This window comes from Geotrypetes seraphini, chromosome 8 (assembly GCF_902459505.1).
Source record: "Geotrypetes seraphini chromosome 8, aGeoSer1.1, whole genome shotgun sequence".
In the NCBI taxonomy this organism is placed as follows: Eukaryota; Metazoa; Chordata; class Amphibia; order Gymnophiona; family Dermophiidae; genus Geotrypetes; species Geotrypetes seraphini.
Genome location: NC_047091.1, coordinates 49044731 through 49066172, shown reverse-complemented (window position 1 = coordinate 49066172; position 21442 = coordinate 49044731). Strand labels below are relative to the sequence as shown.

Here is a 21442-nt window from a genome sequence, read left to right as displayed (position 1 = left end):
TGGGCGGACCGCCCAGCTAAAAGGCCCTAGGGAGAACACTGAAGAGATTATGCTACAAAGCTCTTTTCCAGTAGATAGGTGAGACATTCTAGACTCCCGCTCAGTCCTTCCTGTGCCTGCCTACTGTTTGTCTGTTTATGCTTCTCCAAATTGCTTTTTGGATGCCTGTCAGCCTTTGGGTTGACAGACATAAGAACATAAGAATTGCCGCTGCTGGGTCAGACTAGTGGTTCATCATGCCCAGCAGTCCGCTCACGCGGTGGCCCTCTGGTCAAAGCCCAGCGCCCTGACTGAGACTATCCCTATCAGCGTACGTCCTTGTTCAGCAGAAACTTGTCTAACTCTGTCTTGAATCCCTGGAGGGTGTTTTCCCCTATGACAGACTCAGGAAGAGCGTTCCAGTTTTCCACCACTCTCTGGGTGAAGAAGAATTTCCTTACGTTTGTACGGAATCTATCCCCTTTCAACTTTAGACAGTGCCCTCTCATTCTCCCCACCTTGGAGAGGGTGAACAACCTGTCTTTATCTACTATGTCTATTCCCTTCAGTACCTTGAATGTTTCGATCATGTCCCCTCTCAATCTCCTCTGTTCGAGGGAGAAGAGGCCCAGTTTCTCTAATCTTTCGCTGTAGAGCAGCTCCTCCAACCCCTTAACCATCTTATTCGCTCTTCTCTGGACCCTTTCAAGTAGTACCATGTCCTTTTTCATGTACGGTGACCAGTGCTGGACGCAGTACTCCAGGTGAGGGTGCACCATGGCCCGGTACAGCGGCATGATAACCTTCTCCAATCTGTTCGTGATCCCCTTCTTTATCATTCCTAGCATTCTGTTCGCCCTTTTCATCGCCGCCGCATATGCGTGGACGGCTTCATCGACTTGTTGATCAGAATTCCTAAGTCCCTTTCCTGGGAGGTCTCTCCAAGTACCGCCCCGGACATCCTGTATTCGTGCAAGAGAATTTTGTTACCGACATGCATCACTTTACACTTGAACCTTACACATTGAACCTCATCTGCCATGTCGATGCCCATTCCTTGAGCCTGATTATGTCACGTTGCAGATCTTCGCAATCCCCCTGCGTCTTCACTACTCTGAATAACTTTGTATTGTCTGCAAATTTAATTACCTCGCTCGTCGTACCTATGTCCAGATCGTTTATAAAGATGTTGAAGAGCACAGGTCCAAGCACCGAGCCTTGTGGCACCCCACTGGTGACGCTTTTCCAGTCTGAATATTGTCCATTTATTCTTTTTCCTCTTTGATCCCTTGTTGATACGCAGTATATATAGATTTTGTGCCTCGGTGACTGTATCCTTAAAAAGAGATCAAGCTTGCTCTAGCGCCTTTATAGTGTTTATCTTCTTCTTAATCTTCTTCCCCACCATGCGTCTCATCCCTTCATAATTCCCTTTTCGGAAGTTTAGCACCATGGCCGTCGTTCTGGACTAGAGAGTAGCGCGGGGACAGAAATCCCACCCATCCCCGCCCGTCCCTGCCAGGATCTTCTCCATCCCCACCCGTCCCCACCAGGATCCTTTCCGTCCCCACCAGGATCCTTTCCGTCCCCACCCGTCCCCGCCAGGATCCTCTCCGTCCCCACCCGTCCCCGAAAGGAATTACCTCCATACCCATCCCATAAAAAGCAGCAATTACTTCCGACAGGATCATCAATTCCACAGTTTCTTTTGTGTTTGCGCTGCTGTTTCTTGTGGAATCTCTTTGGTGGAATCCTTTTTTTGTTTTCTGTTCAGGTAATTAACTTATAAACCCCCTCTTTTACTAAGGCTGACGTGTCCATTATATTATATGGACGAACCCTGTTTCCAAAGCCTTCCATCCCAATTAGAGAGTTGCGCGGGGACAGAAATCCCACCCGTCCCCACCCGTCCCCGCCAAAGTCCCACCCGTCCCCACCCGTCCCCGTGAAGACTCCCACCCGTCCCCGCGAGGAATCCCTCCGTCCCCACCCGTCCCCGCGAGGAATCCCCTCCGTCCCTGCCCGTCCCTGCAAGGAATCCCCTACGTCCCCGCCTGTCCCTATAAACTACAGAAATAGTTATTTCATTTAATTATGCTACTGAATTAAAGGCTCTGGTAGAAACCCATTTAAAAATAAGCAAAAAGACTTTATTAATTTGGAAATATTAATTGGGAAGAATACATACTTTGTAAACGGGTTTCTACCAGAACCTCTAATGTTTATAAATTTTTATCAACACAACTAATATACTAATTTATCCTTAAGCAAAAAAAAAAAAAAAAAAAAGAATTTTTTTCCTACCTTTATTGCCTGGTTTCTGCTTTCTTCATGTTCTCATTCAATTCCTTCCATCCACTGCCTCTCTTCTCTCTGTGTCTTCCATTTGCTCTGTTACTGTGCCTCTCCCTTTCTCCCCCCTCCCAAATTGGTCTGGCACCCATCTTTTTCCCTCCGCTCCCCCCATAGTCTGGCACCTCTGTCTTCTTCCCTGCCAGCGTCTTCTTCCCATTCCCTCTTCCCCATTTCCTTTCAGTGTCCTTCTCCCCCCTCTGCCTTCCCCATGTCCTTTCAGCGGCCTTCTCCCCCCTCTGTCTTCCCCATGTCCTTTCAGCGGCCTTCTCCCCCCTCTGTCTTCCCCATGTCCTTTCAGCGGCCTTCTCCACCCCTGTTTTCCCCATGTCCTTTCAGTGGCATTCTCCACCCCTTTCAGGGTCCTTCCCCCCCCCCTTCCTCCCGTTTACCCCATGTCCTTTCAGCGTTCTTTTCCACCCCTTTGTCTTCCCCAGTGCTTTCAGCGGCCTTCTCCCCCCTTAAGCGTCTTTTCTTCTCCACTCCACCTTTCCTCCCTCCCTGCCTCCACCTTTGTGGCGCTTTTGCACCGGACCGACAACAGAACAGGCCCGGTCGGACAAATCTCCCTGTCCTGTAGCCGTGAATCTAAATTACCTTCTTACAGCAGCTGGAGTAGTGAAGCTGCTGTAAGAGGTAATTTAGATTCACGGCTACAGGGCAGGGAGATTTGTCGGCCGGGCCTGTTGTCGGTCGATCGGGTGCACATTCTTCGGGGCGGACCGCCCCCTCCCCCCTCTTTCGTACGCCATTGCCTTCTCCCTACCTGCCCTGCCGCACACAGCCGACCGGAAGTCTTCCTGATGTCAGCGCTGACGTCGGAGGAAGGGAGGGCTTTGCTTAAGCCCTCCCTCCGACGTCAGCGCTGACATCGGGAAGATTTCCGTTCAGCTGTGTGCTGCGACAGGGCAGGTAAGGAGAAGGAGACTACCCTCGCGGCTCGAGTGCACTGCGATCCAACCCCGCAGGAACCCCGCGACCCTCGGAGGCGTCCCCACGGGATCCCCGCGACCCTAGGGGGCGTCCCCACGGGATCCCCGTGACTCAAAGGGGGAACCCGCGGGTCCCGCGGGATTCCCGTCATCCCCGTTCCCGTGCAGCTCTCTAATCCCAATGGGAGTCCCGTGGGCCAGAGGGGGGTCCCCGTGGGAGTCCCGTGGGTTAGGGGGGGAATCCCCGTTCCCTTGCAGACCTCTATTCTGGACCGATGTTTTGTCCCTGTTTCCAATTTGAAGTGGATTATATTGTGATCGCTGTTTCCTAGTGTCCCTTCTACTTCTACATCCTGTGCCGGTCCTCGCAGCCCATTTAGAATTAAGTTTCCTTTCGTGTTTTCCTTGACAAGTTGTTCCAACAAGCAGTCACCTACAGTTTCCAGGAACTTGGTCTCTCTAGCACAGGCGGAGGTGCCGAGGTTCCATTCTATCCCTGGATAGTTGAAGTCGCCCATGATAACTGTGTTGCCTCCTTTGCAGTTGCGTTTAATCTCATAAAAACATAACATAAGAATTGCCATCTCCGGATCAGACCCTGGGTCCATCAAGTCCGGTGATCCGCACACGCGGAAGCCCCACCAAGTTTACCCTGGCATAGTTTTAGTCCCCATATCACTGTATGCTTCTCAAGGGAGATGTGCATCTAATTTACCCTTACCCATATTACTCTATACCACTCTTAAGGAGATGTGCATCTAGTTTACCCTTAAATCCTAAAACGGTGGATTCTGCAATTACTTCCTCTCATCCATCATTTCTTCATCAATTTCTTCCAACTGCCCTGGGGGTCGGTAGTAGATGCCTCTCCTCGTTTCCGGTCCATTTGTTCCTGGAATTTTGACCCATAGAGACTCTAACTTATCCGTCTGTTTTGGCATTGTCTTTGTGGCATTGGCATTGTCTTTGGCGTGGGTGACCACTTCAATAAGCCCCCAGCCAACCAAGCTGGAATCCATTGCTAGGGTGACCCAGGAATCAATCTGGAGTGAGATTCCATTCACTAGAGACTGTGGACGAAGCCACCAGCTCATGCTTCTTTGGGCTGCCGCTGTCCAAGGGAGTGGAACTTGCAAGGAGTCTCTCTGATGCAATCAGCGAAACCACGTGTCCTGGAGGTGACACATATGCAAGAAAAATATACAGGCAGTCTATGTTTTATGAACATCAGACTTACATTAGACTCGTACTTACAAACAGGGGTTCTGTTCTACTTTCGGTGTCCTATCGCACCACTCTCCCTCCCTAGTCCCAACGCACCCCTCTCCCTCCCAAGTCCCAACACACCCCTCTCCTTCCCAAGTCCCAACACGCCCCTCTCCCTCCCTCCATCCTGTGCCTCAATTACATGCCTCCCTCCAGCGGGTGTTTACCTTAACGTCAGAGGGAATGTTTCTGGCTCAGCAGCAGAATGCGCATAGGAGCCACACCGCCCGTGGCTTTGTGCAGAGAAATGACTGCGGCAGCAAGGAGGAGGGAGCTGGCCACACCCGCCAGAGGGAGGAACATACTTGAGGCATAGAATGGAAGGCGGGAGGGAGGGAGAGGTGCACATTGGGACTCTGGAGGGAGAACAAACTTCGGACAAATGATGGAAGGAAGCAGGGAGGGAGCATGAACATGGGGTACAGAATGAAGGGAAGGATGGAGGGGAGCAAGAGCCATAGGCTAGAAGAATGCAGGGAATAAGGGAATAGAAAGGTAGAATTGGGTGTCAGAGAGGGAAAGAGAGATGGTGCACTTGGGGATATGAAAAAAGAGGAAAATTGTTGGGCATAGGGAGAGAGAGAATTATTGGACATGGTGTTGGAAGGGGAGTGAGGCAGAGATGCATGGGGAAGAAAGAGATGAGAGGGAGTAATGTTGGATGTGGTGGTGGAGAGGAAACAGTAGGATGGATGGAAAGGGATGCAAGAGGGACCTCAAGGAGGTGGAGAAGTTGGGAAGAATACAAGGATCTGAGTTACATACAAATTCACCAGAATGGTTTAAAAAACGAAACCCATTTTTAACCTGGGGACTGCTTGTATAAGGAAACTAATCTCCATATAGAAAGTCAAACAGCACAAAAAGCAATGTTACTTACCGTAACAGTTGTTATCCAGGGACAGCAGGCAGCTATTCTCACTAGTGGGTGACGTCATCCAACGGAGACCCGATGCGGACATCTCACAAGCATACTTGCTTGCAGAAACTTTTAGAAGTTTTGAGTTGCCCACACCGCGCATGCGCGAATGCCTTCCCGCCCAATGCACCTGGTGCGTCTCCTCACTTCAGATAGCTAGCAGAGAAGCCAACCCAGGGGAGGTGGGTGGGATGCGAGAATAGCTGCCTGCTGTCCCTGAATAACAACTGTTACGGTAAGTAACATTGCTTTATCCCAGGACAAGCAGGCAGGTATTCTCACTAGTGGGTGCCCTCCAAGCTAACCACAATGGGATGGTGGGAGAGTTGGCAACTTAGGAGAATAAATTTTGTAATACTGTTTGGCCAAACTGTCAATCCCGTCTGAAGAAAGTATCCAGACAATAATGAGAAATGAAGGTGTGAACCGAGGACCAAATGGCAGCCTTACAAATCTCCTCAATCGGTGTCGATCTGAGGAAAGCTACAGAGGCTGCCATTGCTCTGACCTTATGGCTGTGACTTTACTGTGAAGGGGTAATCCAGCCTGGGCATAGCAGAAAGAGATACAAGCCGCCATCCAGTTGGAGATAGTGCGCTTAGAGATAGGGCGTCCCAACTTGTTCGGATCGAAGGAGATGAAAAGTTGAGGAGCAGTTCTGTGAGGCTTGGTGCGTTCCAGGTAGAAACCCAAAGCACATTTACAGTCCAGAGTGTGAAGAGCTGATTCTCCAGGATGAGAATGAGGCTTTGGAAAAAACACAAGAAGAACAATGGATTGATTCAGATGACATTCCAAGAACACCTTGGGGAGGAATTTGGGATAAGTGCGAAGGACCACCTTGTCATGATGAAACACTGTAAAGGGTGGATCCGCAACCAATGCTTGAAGCTCACTCACTCGACGAGCAGAAGTGAGGCCAATGAGAAACACCACTTTCCAAGTGAGATATTTCAGAGGAGCCTTGTTAAGAGGTTCAAATGGAGGCTTCATAAGCTGGGAAAGAACAACACTGAGGTCCCAAACCACTGGAGGCGGTTTGAGGGGAGGATTGACATGGAAAAGTCCTTTCATGAATCTGGAAACCACAGGATGTGCAGAGAGAGGTTTCCCCTGAAGAGGCTGATGGAAAGCAGCAATTGCACTAAGATGGACTCTGATCGATGTAGACATGAGGCCAGATTGAGACAGGTGCAAAATGTAGTCCAAAACAGAGGACAAGGAGGCATGTTGAGGCTCCTTGTGATGAGAAAAACACCAAGTAGAGAATCTAGTCCGTTTCTGGGAATAGCATTGTCTAGTAGCAGGCTTCCTTGAAGCTTCCAAAATATCCCGCACATCCCGCTTGTGAAAACTGAAGGGGAGTTACGCTGAGAGGAACCAAGCTGTCAGGTGTAGCGACTGCAGGTTGGGATGAAGCAGAGATCCCTGAAGCTGCGTAAGCAGAGATGGAAACACTGGCAGAAGAAAGGGCTCCCTGCTGCTGAGTTGCAGAAGAAAGGAGTACCAAGGTTGCCTGGGCCACCGAGGAGCAATCAGAATCATATGGCCCGGTCGGACTTGAGCTTGACCAGAGTCTTTTGAATGAGAGGAAATGAAGGAAACGCATACAGAAAGAGATTCCCCCAGTCCAGAAGAAAAGCATCTGCCTCGAGACGATAAGAAGTGTAGATCCTGGAGCAGAACTGAGACAGTTTGAAGTTGTGGGGAGCTGCAAAGAGGTCTATCTGAGGCGTTCCCCACAGGGAGAAGATGTGATGAAGGGGTGTGGAATGGAGAGTCCATTCGTGAGGCTGGAGAAGACGACTCAAGTTGTCCGCCAAGGCATTGTCCGCCCCCTGAATGTAGACAGCTTTGAGGAAGGTGTTATGTCGAATCGCCCAATCCCAAACTTTCAGAGCTTCCTGACAGAGGGAGGCCGATCCCGTGCCTCCCTGCTTGTTGACATAATGCATGGCTACCTGATTGTCCGTGCGAATTAGGACCACCATGTCGTGAAGCAGATGCTGAAAAGCAGTGAGAGCATTGAAAATCGCCCTGAGTTCCAGTAGATTGATATGGCACAGACGATCCGCACTCGTCCAATAGCCCTGGGTGCGGAGCCCGTCCAGATGAGCCCCCCAAGCATAGTTCGAGGAGTCGGTCGTGAGGACCTTCTGATGGGGAGGCATGTGAAACAGCAAACCTCTGGAGAGATTGGAAGAGAGCATCCACCAGTGAAGCGACTGTAGCAGAGCAGGAGTGACCTGAATGTGTCGAGTCAGAGGGTCGGAGATCAACGATCATTGAGACGTCAGGGTCCACTGAGGAATCCGCAGGTGAAGTCTGGCAAAAGGAGTCACGTGTACTATAGAGACCATGTGGCTCAGAACCACCATCATGTGTCTCGCCGAGATGGACGGGCGAGAGGAGACTGAGCGACAAAGATGAAGAAGAGCTGCCAGGTGTCGAATAGGAAGGAACCTTCTGAGTATAGTATCCAGAACAGCTCCGATGAAGGGAAGAGTCTGGGAAGGTTGCAGATGGGATTTGGGAAAGTTGATCTCGAATCCCAGACTCTGCAGAAACCAGATCGGTCCTCTGGGTCGCCTGGATGACATCCTGAGACGTGGAATCCTTGATGAGCCAGTCGTCGAGGTAGGGAAACACCTGAAGACCATGGTTCCTGAGTGCTGCGGCCACTACAACCAGACACTTGGTGAAGACTCTGGGTGATGAAGCCAGGCCGAAAGGGAGCACTCTGTATTGAAGATGAAGATGTCCCACCCGAAATCTGAGGTATTGACGGGAGGCTGGATGGATGGGAATATGAGTGTAGGCCTCCTTGAGATCCAGAGAGCATAACCAGTCGTTCTGCTCGAGCAGGGGATAGAGAGAAGTCAGGGTCAACATGCGAAACTTCTACCTGACCAGAAACTTGTTGAGCACCCTGAGGTCCAAAATAGGACGCAGGTCGCCCGTCTTCTTCGGAACAAGGAAGTACCGGGAGTAAAAACCCTTGTTCTGTTGGCCCACAGGGACCGGCTCGACGGCACGAAGCCGGAGCAAAGCCTGAGCTTCCTGAAGAAGAAAGAAGGGCGTTCTGGGTTAAGTTGGAAGGATACTCTCTTGGAGGATGTTCCGGAGGAACTTGATGGAACTGAAGAGAGTATCCCTCTCTTACGATGGAAAGGACCCAGAGGTCGGTGGTAATAGTCGTCCATCGATGATAAAAATGATGGAGACGACCTCCGATGGGGAAAAACGGGGAGAGCAGAACGATGGAAGTTATGCTCCCTACGAGACAGTCAAAAAGGCTGAGGAGCCTTGGGGACAGCAGAAGGCTGAGGCTTTTGTTGGGGCTTCTGCTGGTGCTGCCTCTTCACAGGTTGACAGATGGGTGCGCCTGCTTCGGGGGGGGTAGCGCCAATGATAGAACATAGGCGGGCGAGACGGACGAGCAATAGCAGGCTTGGGCTTGTGGCGGAGAATAGATTGAAAAGACTTTTCATGTTTCGACAGCTTCTCCGTCGCCGCCTCGATGGACTCGTCGAAAAGGTCTGCTCCCGCAAAGGGAACGTTCACCAGCCTGTCCTGGAGATTCGGGTCCATATCAATGGTCCGGAGCCACGCCAGGCGTTGCATGGCCACTGAACAAGCAGCAGCTCTGGCAGAGAGTTCAAAAGCGTCGTAAGATGATTGCATCATCTGCAGGCGGAGTTGGGACAACGACGCCAGAACTTCTGAGTACTCGAAGCGAGCCTGAGAGTCTAGATATGGCAAAAACTTTTGTAGAATTCAGAGAAAAAACTCAAAGTAGGTCGCAAAATGAAAACTATAATTCAGGACTCGAGAGGCCATCATCGAGTTCTGGTAGATGCGCCTGCCAAATCTGTCCATGGTTTTGCCCTCCCGGCCAGGAGGAGTGGAGGCATAGACCTGGGAGGGATGAGACCGCTTCAAGGAGGACTCAACTAAGAGGGACTAGTGAGAGAGCTGTGCACCGTCGAAGCCCTTATGGTGCACCGTGCGGTACCTGGCATCCAACTTCCTGGGGACAGCGGGGATGGAGTAAAGAGTCTCGAAACATCTCATGAAAGTCTGGTCCAGAAGCTTATGGAGAGGCAGACGGAGAGACTCAGCAGGAGGTTGGGGAAGTTGCATCGTCTCCAAATACTCCTTAGAAAACTTGGACCCCAAATCCAGGGTAATATTCAGATCAATCGCCATCTGCCGCAGGAAAGATGAGAAAGATAATTGGTCAGCCAGGGCCGGGCCTCGAGACGAGCTTGAAGAAGTCGAGGCATCCTGATCCACTGAGGCCGAGGACCGGCAGGGAGAGAACGATCCCACGATGTCCTCGAGTTCCGGCATAGGAGGGCTGCTTACGACAAGGCGAGGTATGCCTCGAAGAATGCCTCGATGAATGTCTCGAGTGACGACCCGAACTGTGTCTAGAAGCAGGCCTCGAACGTCGAGGCGAGCGAGACCCAGACGAGGCATCCAGCGAGTAGATGAGGCTGGAGGCTGTGGATCGAAGCAGAGAAGGATGAGACGAAACCCTCGAGGCACCCCCCAAGGCTCGAGGAGGAAGGTTCTGCTCCAGGCAAGGTGGAGGATTCAGCGCCATGCATCGAGTGTATCGGTTCCAAAGGTGGCATGGGCAAAGACTCTGCTCCTTGCGAGGCATGCCCCGAAGCCAGACCAGACACTCGCCGAGACTCTGCTTCCAGCAGCGAGAGTGTGCATCGAGGAGGCACCGGAGGCGGCTCGACCTCGCGGGAGGTTTCCGCATGCCCAGGCTGGATTTGGGAGAGAAGCATCAGCCCAATCTTAGTAAAGAGCTCGACAAATCACTTCTCCATCATAGCATGGAACGAAGCCGGCAAAGAGGGATCCGCATCCGCAATGGGACCTCCAGCACGGACATCGCTAACTCGGCTGCCAGGGGGCTTGGGCTTAGAAGCCTTGGGCACCTTGGCACCACTGGAGGAATGGGAAGCTGCGTTACCTGACCTGAGGAGACAGCGGAAGGCACCGCAGCAGGCGTCGGAGTCTAAGCCGGCACGAACGAGGCAGGCTTAAGCAGACTCGATGCCAAAGAGGCTGAAGCGGAAGTCGAAGGCGTGGCGCTCTGCGAGGAGGGCAGCTCCGGCGACGCCTCCATGCTGAACAGCGACTCCCACAAGATGCGGCGACGCTTAAAAGCACGTGCTGTAAGTGTGGAGCAAGTCCGGCACGATTTCGGACGATGTTGAGGCCCGAGACACTGAATACAGCGTCGGTGAGGGTCCGTCAACGAAATCGCGCACTGGCACTTGACACACTTTTTAAAACCAGTGACAGGCTGGGACATAGGCCGAAAAAGCTCCGCCGTAAGATCGAAGCCGCGGGGCCACAGCCACACGGCCTGCCCAGTCGAACCAACGAAATAAATTTTTTTTTTTTTTTTGAAAAAACAAGAAAACGCAACGTGAACCAATGATAATGAGCAAAGAAAACTCAAAACCGCGGACACAGAAGGCACAAGTGAAGGGACTTCGCGCAGAGAGTCGAAGACGGACTTCTCAGCTCCGTGGAAGAGTAAGAACTGAGGAGACGCGCCCGGTGCATCGGGCGGGAAGGCACTCGCGCATGCGCGGTGTGGGCATCTCGAAACTTCAAAAAGTTTCTGTAAGCAAGTATGCTTGTGAGATGTTCGCATTGGGGCTCTGTTGGATGACGTCACCCACTAGTGAGAATACCTGCCTGCTTGTCCTAGGATAAAGTGGAGTACTTCAGATCCTTCAACTGGGAAATATAGGTAGTATTGGCTTGTTCGTAAAATACAGTCTTCATTAATACAAATGGATGACCCCAATAGTCTTTGTAAACACAAATTAGTTAAGACCCAAAGTCTTTGTTAGTATCAATCAATTGGACCTAATGGATGGACCACAAAGTCTTTATAAGTACAAATTACCGTATTTTTCATTCCATAAGACACATCCAACCATAAGATGTACCCTAGATTTAGAGGAGGAAAACAAGAAAAAAAAACCATTCTGAACCCAGGCTCTGCACATAGCCCCCCTCACTCCCTGTCAGGCTCTGCACCCAACCCCACACTCCTTGCCAGGCTCTGCATCCTGTCCCCCCCAGTACCTTTATAAATTTCCCTGTACCGTTTAAAAACACCCCCGTCCCTTTTTTTTTTTGCAATTCTTTATTTAGAAAAAGAAACACTACAGATATTCATCAGGACATCAAGCATAAAATACAATGCAACATAAAAAAACACAGATGATGAATAACAACAGTCTGCATTACCCTTCAGAAGAAGAACCCCCCTTCCCCCTCAGAAGAACCCCGTACCTTTTGTTTCTCCAGTGTCGCAGTACTTGCTGGATTCAATTTTCGTCTTTCTCTTTCTATTTGGGGATCCATTAAGGCCTGCCTGTGTTTTGTGGGTGAAGAGGTCATCAGCCCTGGGAGAGGTGAGAGGCCCCACCTTACTTTCTGATCTGGTTGCTTCCCATCCGTGGCAGGATAGAACAGGAGCACATATGCGGACCTTCTAGCATGTTGCTCTCATCAGGCCTAGCCCAGGGTGGGGGCAGCCCTCTGCTGGTGGGGCTCAGAAAGTATAATGCAAGAATGTGCAGGAGCAGCTGGCTGGTTGGTCCGACTTGCCTTGAGGATGAGCGGGTGGGTCTTGCAGGCCTTTGCCTGCCATCTTTTACTCCATTCCTATGAGAACAAAGTCTAGGCAAGAACTCCAGCGAAGCCACTTCCCTCCGCCGTTTTCCAGACCTGGATGCCTGATGCCTGTTGCCACCGCTCACTAATTAGCCACAGCGGAAGCCGGTCCCCGCTCACATTCTCTCCTGGCACTAGGAATGGATAGTGCAAGTGTCACTCAAAATGCCAGTCACCTCCCACATCCAACTGGCCGCCACTTCCATGCAGGGCCCCTGTCAATCACCTGTAGCTCACAACTGAGTGCCGGAGGCGTAAAATAAATTTGCATGGAGCAGTGAGTAGCAGCTTCGCCCACCAATTAGTTCTTGGTAGCCCCAGGGTTTTCAAAGAGGCGGGGGGTTGTTTTTAAATGGTAGGACAGGGCGGGGTTTAAAAAAAAAAAAAAAAAAAAAAAAGCTAAAAATTTATATCTTTGCTGCATAAGATGCACTGACATTTCCACCCACTTTTGGGTGGGGAAAAAAGTGTGTCTTATGGAGTGAAAAATACAGTAATTGGATCCAAAGTCTTTATTAGTGCAAAGGCACCAACTCTATCATGGACACCATCAACCCTGTTGAATTATTTGGAATCTCATTCTCTTCTGCACGATTCTCAGTCGGGCTTTCAAACAATTTATAGCACAGAAACCGCCTTAACTTTGATCTTAGGACTCTGCATAAATTGTTAAGTACATAAGAACATAAGAATTGCTGCTGCTGAGTCAAACCAGTGGTCCATCATGCCCAGCAGTCCACTCCCGCGGCAGCCCCTAGGTCAAAGACCAGTGCCTTGAAATCAGGCCTACCTGTGTACGTTCCAGTTCAGCAGGAACTTGTCTAACTTTGTCTTGAATCCCTGGAGGGTGTTTTCTCCTATAACAACCTCCGGAAGGAGCATTCCAGTTTTCTACCTCTCTCTGGGTGAAGAAGAACTTCCTTACGTTTGTACGGAATCTATCCCTTTTAACTTTAGAGACTGCCCTCTCGTTCTCCCTACCTTGGAGAGGGTGAACGACCTTTATCTCTATCTACTAATTCTATTCCCTTCAGTATCTTGAATGTTTCTATCATGTCCCCTCTCAGCTTCCTCTTTTCAAGGAAGAAGAGGCCCAGTTTCTCTAATCTCTCGCTGTATGGCAACTCCTTCAGCCCCTTAACCATTTTAGTCGTTCTTCTCTGGACCCTTTCGAAGAATACTGTGTCCTTCTTCATGTACGGTAACCAATGCTGGATGCAGTATTCCAGGTGAGGGCGTACCATGGCCCGGTACAGCGGCATGATAACCTCCGATCTGTTTGTGATCCCCTTCTTAATCATTCCTAGCATTCTGTTCGCCCTTTTCACCGCTGCCGCACATTGCTTTATCAACTTGTCGACCAGTACTCCCAAATCTCTTTCCTGAGGGGGTCTCTCAAAATACCGCCCCGGACATCCTGTATTCATGTTACTGACATGCATCACTTTACACTTATTCACGCTGAACCTCATTTGTTATGTCGCAGCCCATTTCTCAAGCATGTTTGTCACGTTGCTGATCTTCGCAATCCTCCCACGTCTTCATTACTTTAAATAACTTCGTATCATCCGCAAATTTAATCACCTCACTCGTCGTACCAATTTCCTTTATAAATATGTTAAAGAGCATGGGTCCAAGCACCGAACCGTGCGGCACTCCACTGGTGACGCTTTTCCAGTCCAAGTATTGTCCATTTATCCCCACTCTCTGTTTCCTATCTGCCAGCCAGTTTTTAATCCATGTGAGTATTTCCCCTCGATTCCATGGCTCGCAATTTTTCTAATTAGTCGTTCATGCAGAACCTTGTTGAGCGTCTTCTGAAAATCCAAATATACAATGTCGACCGTGTCACCCTTGTCTATCCGCCTGTATACTCCCTCAAAGAAGTGCAGCAAGTTTCTCAAGCAAGATCTTCCTTTGCTGAAGCCATGCTGGCTGGTCCTCATCAGATCGTGTCCGTCAAGGTGGTCAATGATGCGGTCCTTTATCAGTGCCTATACCATATTTCCCGGTACCGAGGTCAGACTCACCGGTATGTAGTTTCCCGGCGCACCCCTCGAACCTTTCTTGAAGATCGACGTAACATTCGCCACCTTCCAGTCTTCCGGAATCCTTCCTGATTTGATCGATAGATTGGTTATCAGTTGAAGCAGTTCAGCTATAGTCCCTTTCAGTTCCTTGATTACCCTCAGATGGATGCCATCCGGTCCCATGGATTTATAATTTTTAAGCCTATCAATCTTCCTGCATACCTCTTCTATACCATCAACCCTGTGAGGGTTCTATAGCTCTGATCATGAAGGGTTTTTTTTAATTACATTTTATTTACATCAAAGAACAAACTTTGAAAAAGAAATAAGAATCTCTTAAAGAAAAAACAAAAAAGTAGTACCATATATCAATTACTATAATATAGTACACTAATTTGGGAGAGAGAGAACTATCACATCCAAGGGAAGTTGGAATTATAAGAAAATCATAAAGAAATACTAATGACCAGATTTCTAATGACCAGATTTCTAGACACTAACAACATTATCGGAGTTCTTGAAACAGCCTTGCCTAAATAAAAAAATTGTAATTGATCAGGTTCATAGAACACATATTGATTATTTTGATAGGAAATACAGCATTTACATGGAAAGCATAGTTGGAAGGTTGCTCCCAAATTCAAAACGGATTGATGAAAGGTTAAAAATTTATTTTGTCTAATTTGTGTCTATTTAGAAACATCAGGAAATATTGCTATTTTAGAGCCAAAAAACTCAACCTTTTCAGATCTATAGAATAGTCGAAGAATTGCTTTTTTATCCTGTATAAAGACAAAAGTCACTGATAGAGTGGCTCTGGCTGTAACTTCCATTTGAGAGGATTCTAAGAATCATGTAAAATTTATTCCATCAGGCTCTTCTGCCACTATGTTTATGTAAAATTTGATATACCGCTCCTGCATTTTACTGACCTAAGCGGTTTACAATGCATCAAACTAAAATGAAATTAGGTACTTGAGAAAAACTACCCTATCTGTCCCGAAGGCTCACAATCTAACTAAAGTACCTGATAAACTAAAAATAAGTAATAATACATTTCCAAGATCAAAAATCAAAGAAATAGAAAATAGAAATAACTAAAGAAGATAAAAAATTAAAAATAAAACAAATTTAAGGGATAGAAGTCTCTGAAGCGGCCTGATAGCAAACAGTCATATTTTAGTGCAGGTCTTAACACAACTCCCAGCACAGCACACTTCACAGATCCGCCACTGGCAGAGCTTGAAAGCATCAAATAAATTAACATTTCTAAAACACATCCACTAAAACTGTTATATGAAATAAATAAATCCAAATCAACACGAATCAGTACAAATTAACCACTACTTCTTCTTTAACCAGATTAAGATAATACAGTTTCTGTAATGGTGGGATATTAGTCTCTGAATATTTCAAAACTGAAATTAGGAATTGCCGAAACAAGTCCTTGGGAGACTGTAATCTTGAAACCGGAAAGTTAAGAAATCTCAAATTAAGATTTCTATTTGCATTTTCCAAATTTTCTATCTTCCTTATTAACAAATTTGTATCCCTTAGCTGTTGAGCAGATTGAATTTTCACTTCAGAGACCGATTTTTCAATGAATTCCATTCTAGTAGATTGTTGTTGAATTTTTTCCTCCAAAGTTTTAATCTGTTTAGAAGAATCCATAATAGGGGAAATAAACAGGGAGCATACCTGGTGCAGGTTTTCAATGGCTCCCCATAATGCGTCCATGTCTACTACTGCTGACTTTGTCAACGGTTTAAGGGGGTGGAATAGAGGAAATTTCTGTAGTCCGGAATAGAACTGAAGTCCAACATATCTTTACCACCACTCAACATTGTTTGCAAGCCAGGTCCTCCATGTGGGAGAGTCTTGGACAAGATGCTCAACTCTGTTGAAATTCCTTCCGGTGTCAAAGGAGAAGCTGGCAAAGCCATCGGCGAAAATTCTCCCAATGCCTCCCACTGCGATGTCAGAGTTCCCTGTGACACACCGGGTCGTGGAGGCACTCCTGGTGTCGCTGGGCTCAACGAAATCTCGTCATCCAAGTCTGGGGTCTGCCCACCCCTGAATGCAGAAGTACCCCAATTAACAGGTACAGCAAAGTTAGTAATAGCTGTTTGTCACGGTGAGGAGGTAATAGGAGGATTTACCTTCTGTTTCTCTCCTTTCTTCGGCATAATTTCACAGGAAACTCAACAGACAAAACAGCCCGAATCAGCAGAAACTTTACTCTTATTTTTGCCAACAAGAGGGAGCCTCCTGAAATGCGACTTACTCCACCGCCATCTTGGTTCTCTCCCTCCTGATCATGTTGTTTGATTTGAGCTGCGCTTTTGACTTAGTGAATCAAGAAAAACTTTTGAAATATCTAGCAGCAATTGGAATATACGGAAAAGTTTACAACTGGTGTGGATTTCTATCCACCCGTTCTTATAAGGTTAAATTTAATAATGAATTCTCAGAAAAGAGGAAAAGCCCAAGTGGTGTTCCGCAGACCTCTCCACTCTCCCCCTTATTGTTTAATGTGGGTTCAATTTGGGTTCAAAGTTGACTTCCTTAGGGTTAAATTTGTTCATTTACGCTGATGATATTACTACCATGTTGCTTTCTCTCAATCAATTTTACACATGAGACATAAGGTAGAAGACTATTGATGCTTGGATGTTAGAATTTAAACTAAAATTAAATTAGGAAAAAACAAAATTTTTCGTAGCATCCACAGATCATAATTCCATCGAATCTTCTTTAATGATAAAAATTTTAATTATCTAATACAACCTACTATTAAGATCTTAGGTGTTATACTAGACCAAAATTTGACGATGCAAAATCATGTAGATGCCCTTGTCTAGAAGGTCTTCTATACCTTATGGAAGCTGCATCAGATCATATTTTGATGCTGCATCTTTCAAACTGCTGGTTCAATCACTGGTAATGAGTCAGCTAGACCATTGCAACATAGTGCTTTTGGCAGGTATTCAAAAGAATTTTTTAAGGTTGAGAATAGTCCAGAATGCTGTGGTTCGCTTGATTTTTGGTTTGAGGAAGTATGATCATGTCAGTCCCTTTTACAGAGAATTGCATTGGTTGCCTATTGAAGCTCTGTTAAATTCAAGTTTGGGTATTTTTGTTATAAAGTTCTCTTCGGTATGACTTCCACTTATCTTTTTTATTCATTTTCTATTATTGGATCTAACTAGCAAAGTGCTCATGGCTTGTTTAGCTTTCCTTCAACAAAAGGATGTGGGTATAAAAAATTTAATCACCGTTTGTTTGCCTACCAAGCGGCTCTCTGAGACGAGGAACTAAAATTCCTATTACTTTGTTACAAGTCTTATTATGATTTTAGAAAGCAATTGAAAACTCATCTGTTTAGCATTTAACTTAACTGATCCTTTTGTATGGTATTCTTAAAATTTATATAAACCGCATTGAATTTTTTGGCTATGCAGTATAGAAATGAATTATTAGATTAGACCTGAAGATAATGCCACACAGTAGGTGCTGGCTTCGTCAACAGTTCTGTAATTTGACCATACAGCTTCTTTTTGTGTGCTTCTGGAAAAAAAATTCAGCTTTCTGCCATGTTAAGTAAGACCCCCAGATATTCCAGGAACTGTGCCGGAACTAGGTGGCTCTTTCAAACATTCACAATCCAGTCTAGACTCTGGCAACATCTCCACAACTGTCGTAACTACTTTTTTCTCCTACTGTTTGGGACGGTGCTCTGATAAACCAATCTTCCAAGTACGGATGGCACTTGCTAACCCACTCTGCAAAAATGAGCGGCCACTACTACCATAACTTTGGTGAACGTTCAAGGAGTTGACAGCCCAAAGGGAAGCAATGAGAATTGGTAGTGGTTATCCAACACATGGAATCTCAATAATTTTCTGTGTTCCGGGGAAATTGGAATGTGATGGTAAACTTCTGTCAAATCTAGGGCAGCCAGAAATTCTACCGCTGCAATGAAAGACCAAACAATATCCATTCAGAACCAAGGAACTCTCAGGGTTGCGTTGACATGTTTGAGATCCAGGTTGTTTTTCCCCTCCTCTGAGCCTTTCTTCGGCACAGCAAAGTATATCGAGTATCTGCCAGAGCTCGACTTTCCTGAAGGGACTGGTTCTATGGTTTGAATATCTAGCAACCTTCATAAGGTTACCCAGACTTTTTCCGCTTTCTCTGGCTGGCCCGCTAGAAAATCCATGAACCAGTCTATCTTGTCCGAGAGCCAACCTCCAATCTTCAGAGGAGTGGCTTGAGGGTTGGCATCACTGTGGCTGTTTGGCTGGCACTGTGGAGCAGGAACTGGAACCTTAATTACTACAGTTACTGGAGAATCTCTGTCTGGAACTTTGATAGGCTTTATGGTTAGAGGCTACTGTTGAGTACTGGCAAGAGCACCGTGACCCACAAAAGGACCTCTGGATCTGGCCTCTGGCTGCTTAGGGTTTGCTGTCTGGTAAAGATCTTGGATGGCCATTAGATCATCTTGAACACTGGCTATAAGATCATCTAGGCCCTTCCCAAACAGCATCTGTCCCCTCAATGGGAGTCTGCTCAGCATTACTTCAGAAATCGAATCACCCGCCCTTTGTCTGATACAAAGTATATAACGAATATGCAGAGACTTTCCCCACGACTGAGTATATCAGAGTGCATCTGCTACACAGTCTACTCCAGCTAACACAAGCTGTGGAAGGGGCTCAGCCTCCGCCAGGTTCTGATTTCATAGCCAGGAATGACAGGCATGCGAAACGAAAGAGGTGGCTGCTGCAGATTTCTTTGATCAAACTCATGCCTTACATCCTTATCAGACTGGCTTTCGAACTTCTCATTCTACTGAATTATCATTACTAGGTCTCATTTCTACTATTCAATACTTTCACGACCATCTAAAATCGGTTATACTAATTTCTCTTGACTTATCTGCAGCTTTTGACACCATTGACCACTCTTTACTCCTATCTAGATTAGCTGACTGCAACATCACAGGTCCCGCTCTTAACTGGTTTATATCTTACTTCCATCAACGCAACTTCAAAGTCCATATAAATAACCAAACGTCTACTCCAATAACTCAAACTTTCGGAGTTCCTCAGGGCTCTATCTTATCCCCACTTCTATTTAATATTTTCCTATCCCCTCTTCTGTCTTTGGCACAATCGCTAGGATTTTCAATTTTCGCCTACGCCGATGATATTCAGCTGCTTTATCCCATCAATACTTCAAACTCTTCGGATATTAATGATCTTAACACTAAATTAGATATCTTAAGTGATTGGTTGTTTTCTAATAAACTTTCACTTAATATAGCCAAATCTTGTGGCTTACTCTTTCCCATTAAACAATCCGAAACATTACCAGGAACAATCTACATCAAATCCACACCCTTACTTATGGGCACTAAAATAAAATTACTGGGGGTTACTCTAGATAGAGATCTCACTTTCCATGATCACATAAGTACAGTTGTAAAAACTTGTTTCTTTAAACTTCGTATCATTCGTTCACTTACTTCCACCCTAAATACCGATTCGATCACTATTCTCATTCATTCATTAGTTATCTCTCACCTAGACTACTGCAATTCATTATTAAATGGACTACCCCAAAAAGAAATTCGCCGTCTGCAGATTATACAAAATACCGCAATCAAACTCATTTACCAATCAGGTAAATTCGAACATGTTACCCCGCTCCTTAAGGAGGCTCATTGGCTTCCGGTTACACACCGCATAACTTATAAAATTTTACTGCTCTCTTTTAAAATCAAACTTTCACATCTGCCCCTATTTTTGGACAAATTACTAATACCCCAAAGTTCTCCACGTACCTTACGATCTACCGACCAAAAACTCCTTTTCATTCCCTCCTTAAAAGAATCTTACTATACAAGGAAAACAAATTTTGCTATAACAGCCCCTACTTTATGGAATTCTCTCCCCCAATTTCTTCGGGATGAAAATCATTTACCTAAATTTAAAACTAATCTTAAAACTTTTCTATTCAAGGATGCCTTTAATAAATCTTAATCTTTTATATCCACTCACTTACTCATTCTTTTCTCAAAAGATCTCTTTCATTGCAGTGCATATCATCTATACCTTGCACCCTTGTCCTTCATGTTCTATCCCTTCCCTCTATCTCATTTCCTCTAATATTATGTAACTTTTTCCCTCCTTCCAAATTTTCCTCACAGTCATGTTTGTCAGTATATGTCTAATATGTTTTCGTTACTCCTTCCAACACACCAATAACTTGTTCTTACTTTCTTATTTGAAATTCTATTTTTTAAATTGTTAACCGGTCAGATATTTGTTTTATGATCGGGATATCAAAAATCAATAAACTTGAAACTTGAATAAACTTGCAGCCTTAATTCCTAAGGCTAGAGCCTCAAACTGCCTCCTGAGGACCATATCCACTCTGCAGTCCTGTGGATCCTTTACAACTACACCTCCCTCATTTGGCAGGGGAGTGTGTTTGGTCACCTAGGATACCAGGGAATCCACCTTTGGCATAGCAAACATTTGTTGAACTTCCCAATTCATGAAATACAGCTTAGTCATGGTTTTAGCTACCTTCAAGAAGCCTTCAGAGGTTTCCCAGGGCTCTGCTGCTACGATCCCATGTCCAGGTGGTGCCACGGGAAAGACCCCACTGGAAGGATGAGGTTTGAGGACGTTCTATCTTTAGTTCTCAAAGAGACTCAGTAATGAGCTCCAGCAATGCCAAGGACTTAAAGAGGCAGAGAACTGAGGGATCCTCTCCCTGGTCTATAGCCCATATCACCTCCTGGTCCTCCAAATGAGAGGCTGTCTCTCCCCCCCACAGAAGCCTCACTTTAGGACAATAAAGAAATTAAATCTGATCCCTCATCCTCCAAGTCTCTATCCGAGGGACCCTGAGAATCCAGAATAGCCTCTGCTCTCAGTGAAGAAGTGCTCTGAGCATCTAGAGGGGCCTGAGCAGCAGTTCGCTCATCAGCTGACCTAACAGGCAGAGTTATGCCTTGTGAAGAAAAGCCTGCCAGAGGAGATTAATGGACTCTGGCGTAAAAGCCTGAGTGGGCAACTCTCCCCCCTTAGGGAGGAGCAAATTCCTTTTCTTGGACTGTGAAGCATCTATTCCCTTTTTGTGTGCAGAACCTCTGACCCAGGGTTCCAGAAGGTATTTCTTTCCCCCCTTCCCCAACAGGATATCTGCCTCTCTACAGTTCTAGGAGACTGTAG

At 46.6% G+C, this 21442-nt stretch overlaps 1 protein-coding gene across 4 annotated transcripts in view; it reads right to left on the bottom strand.

The window, feature by feature from the left end:
• ZC3H4 (zinc finger CCCH-type containing 4) overlaps positions 1–21442 on the bottom strand; it is a 339067-nt gene that overhangs the window by 306320 nt on the left and 11305 nt on the right. The gene's annotated exons all lie outside the window — the stretch shown is intronic.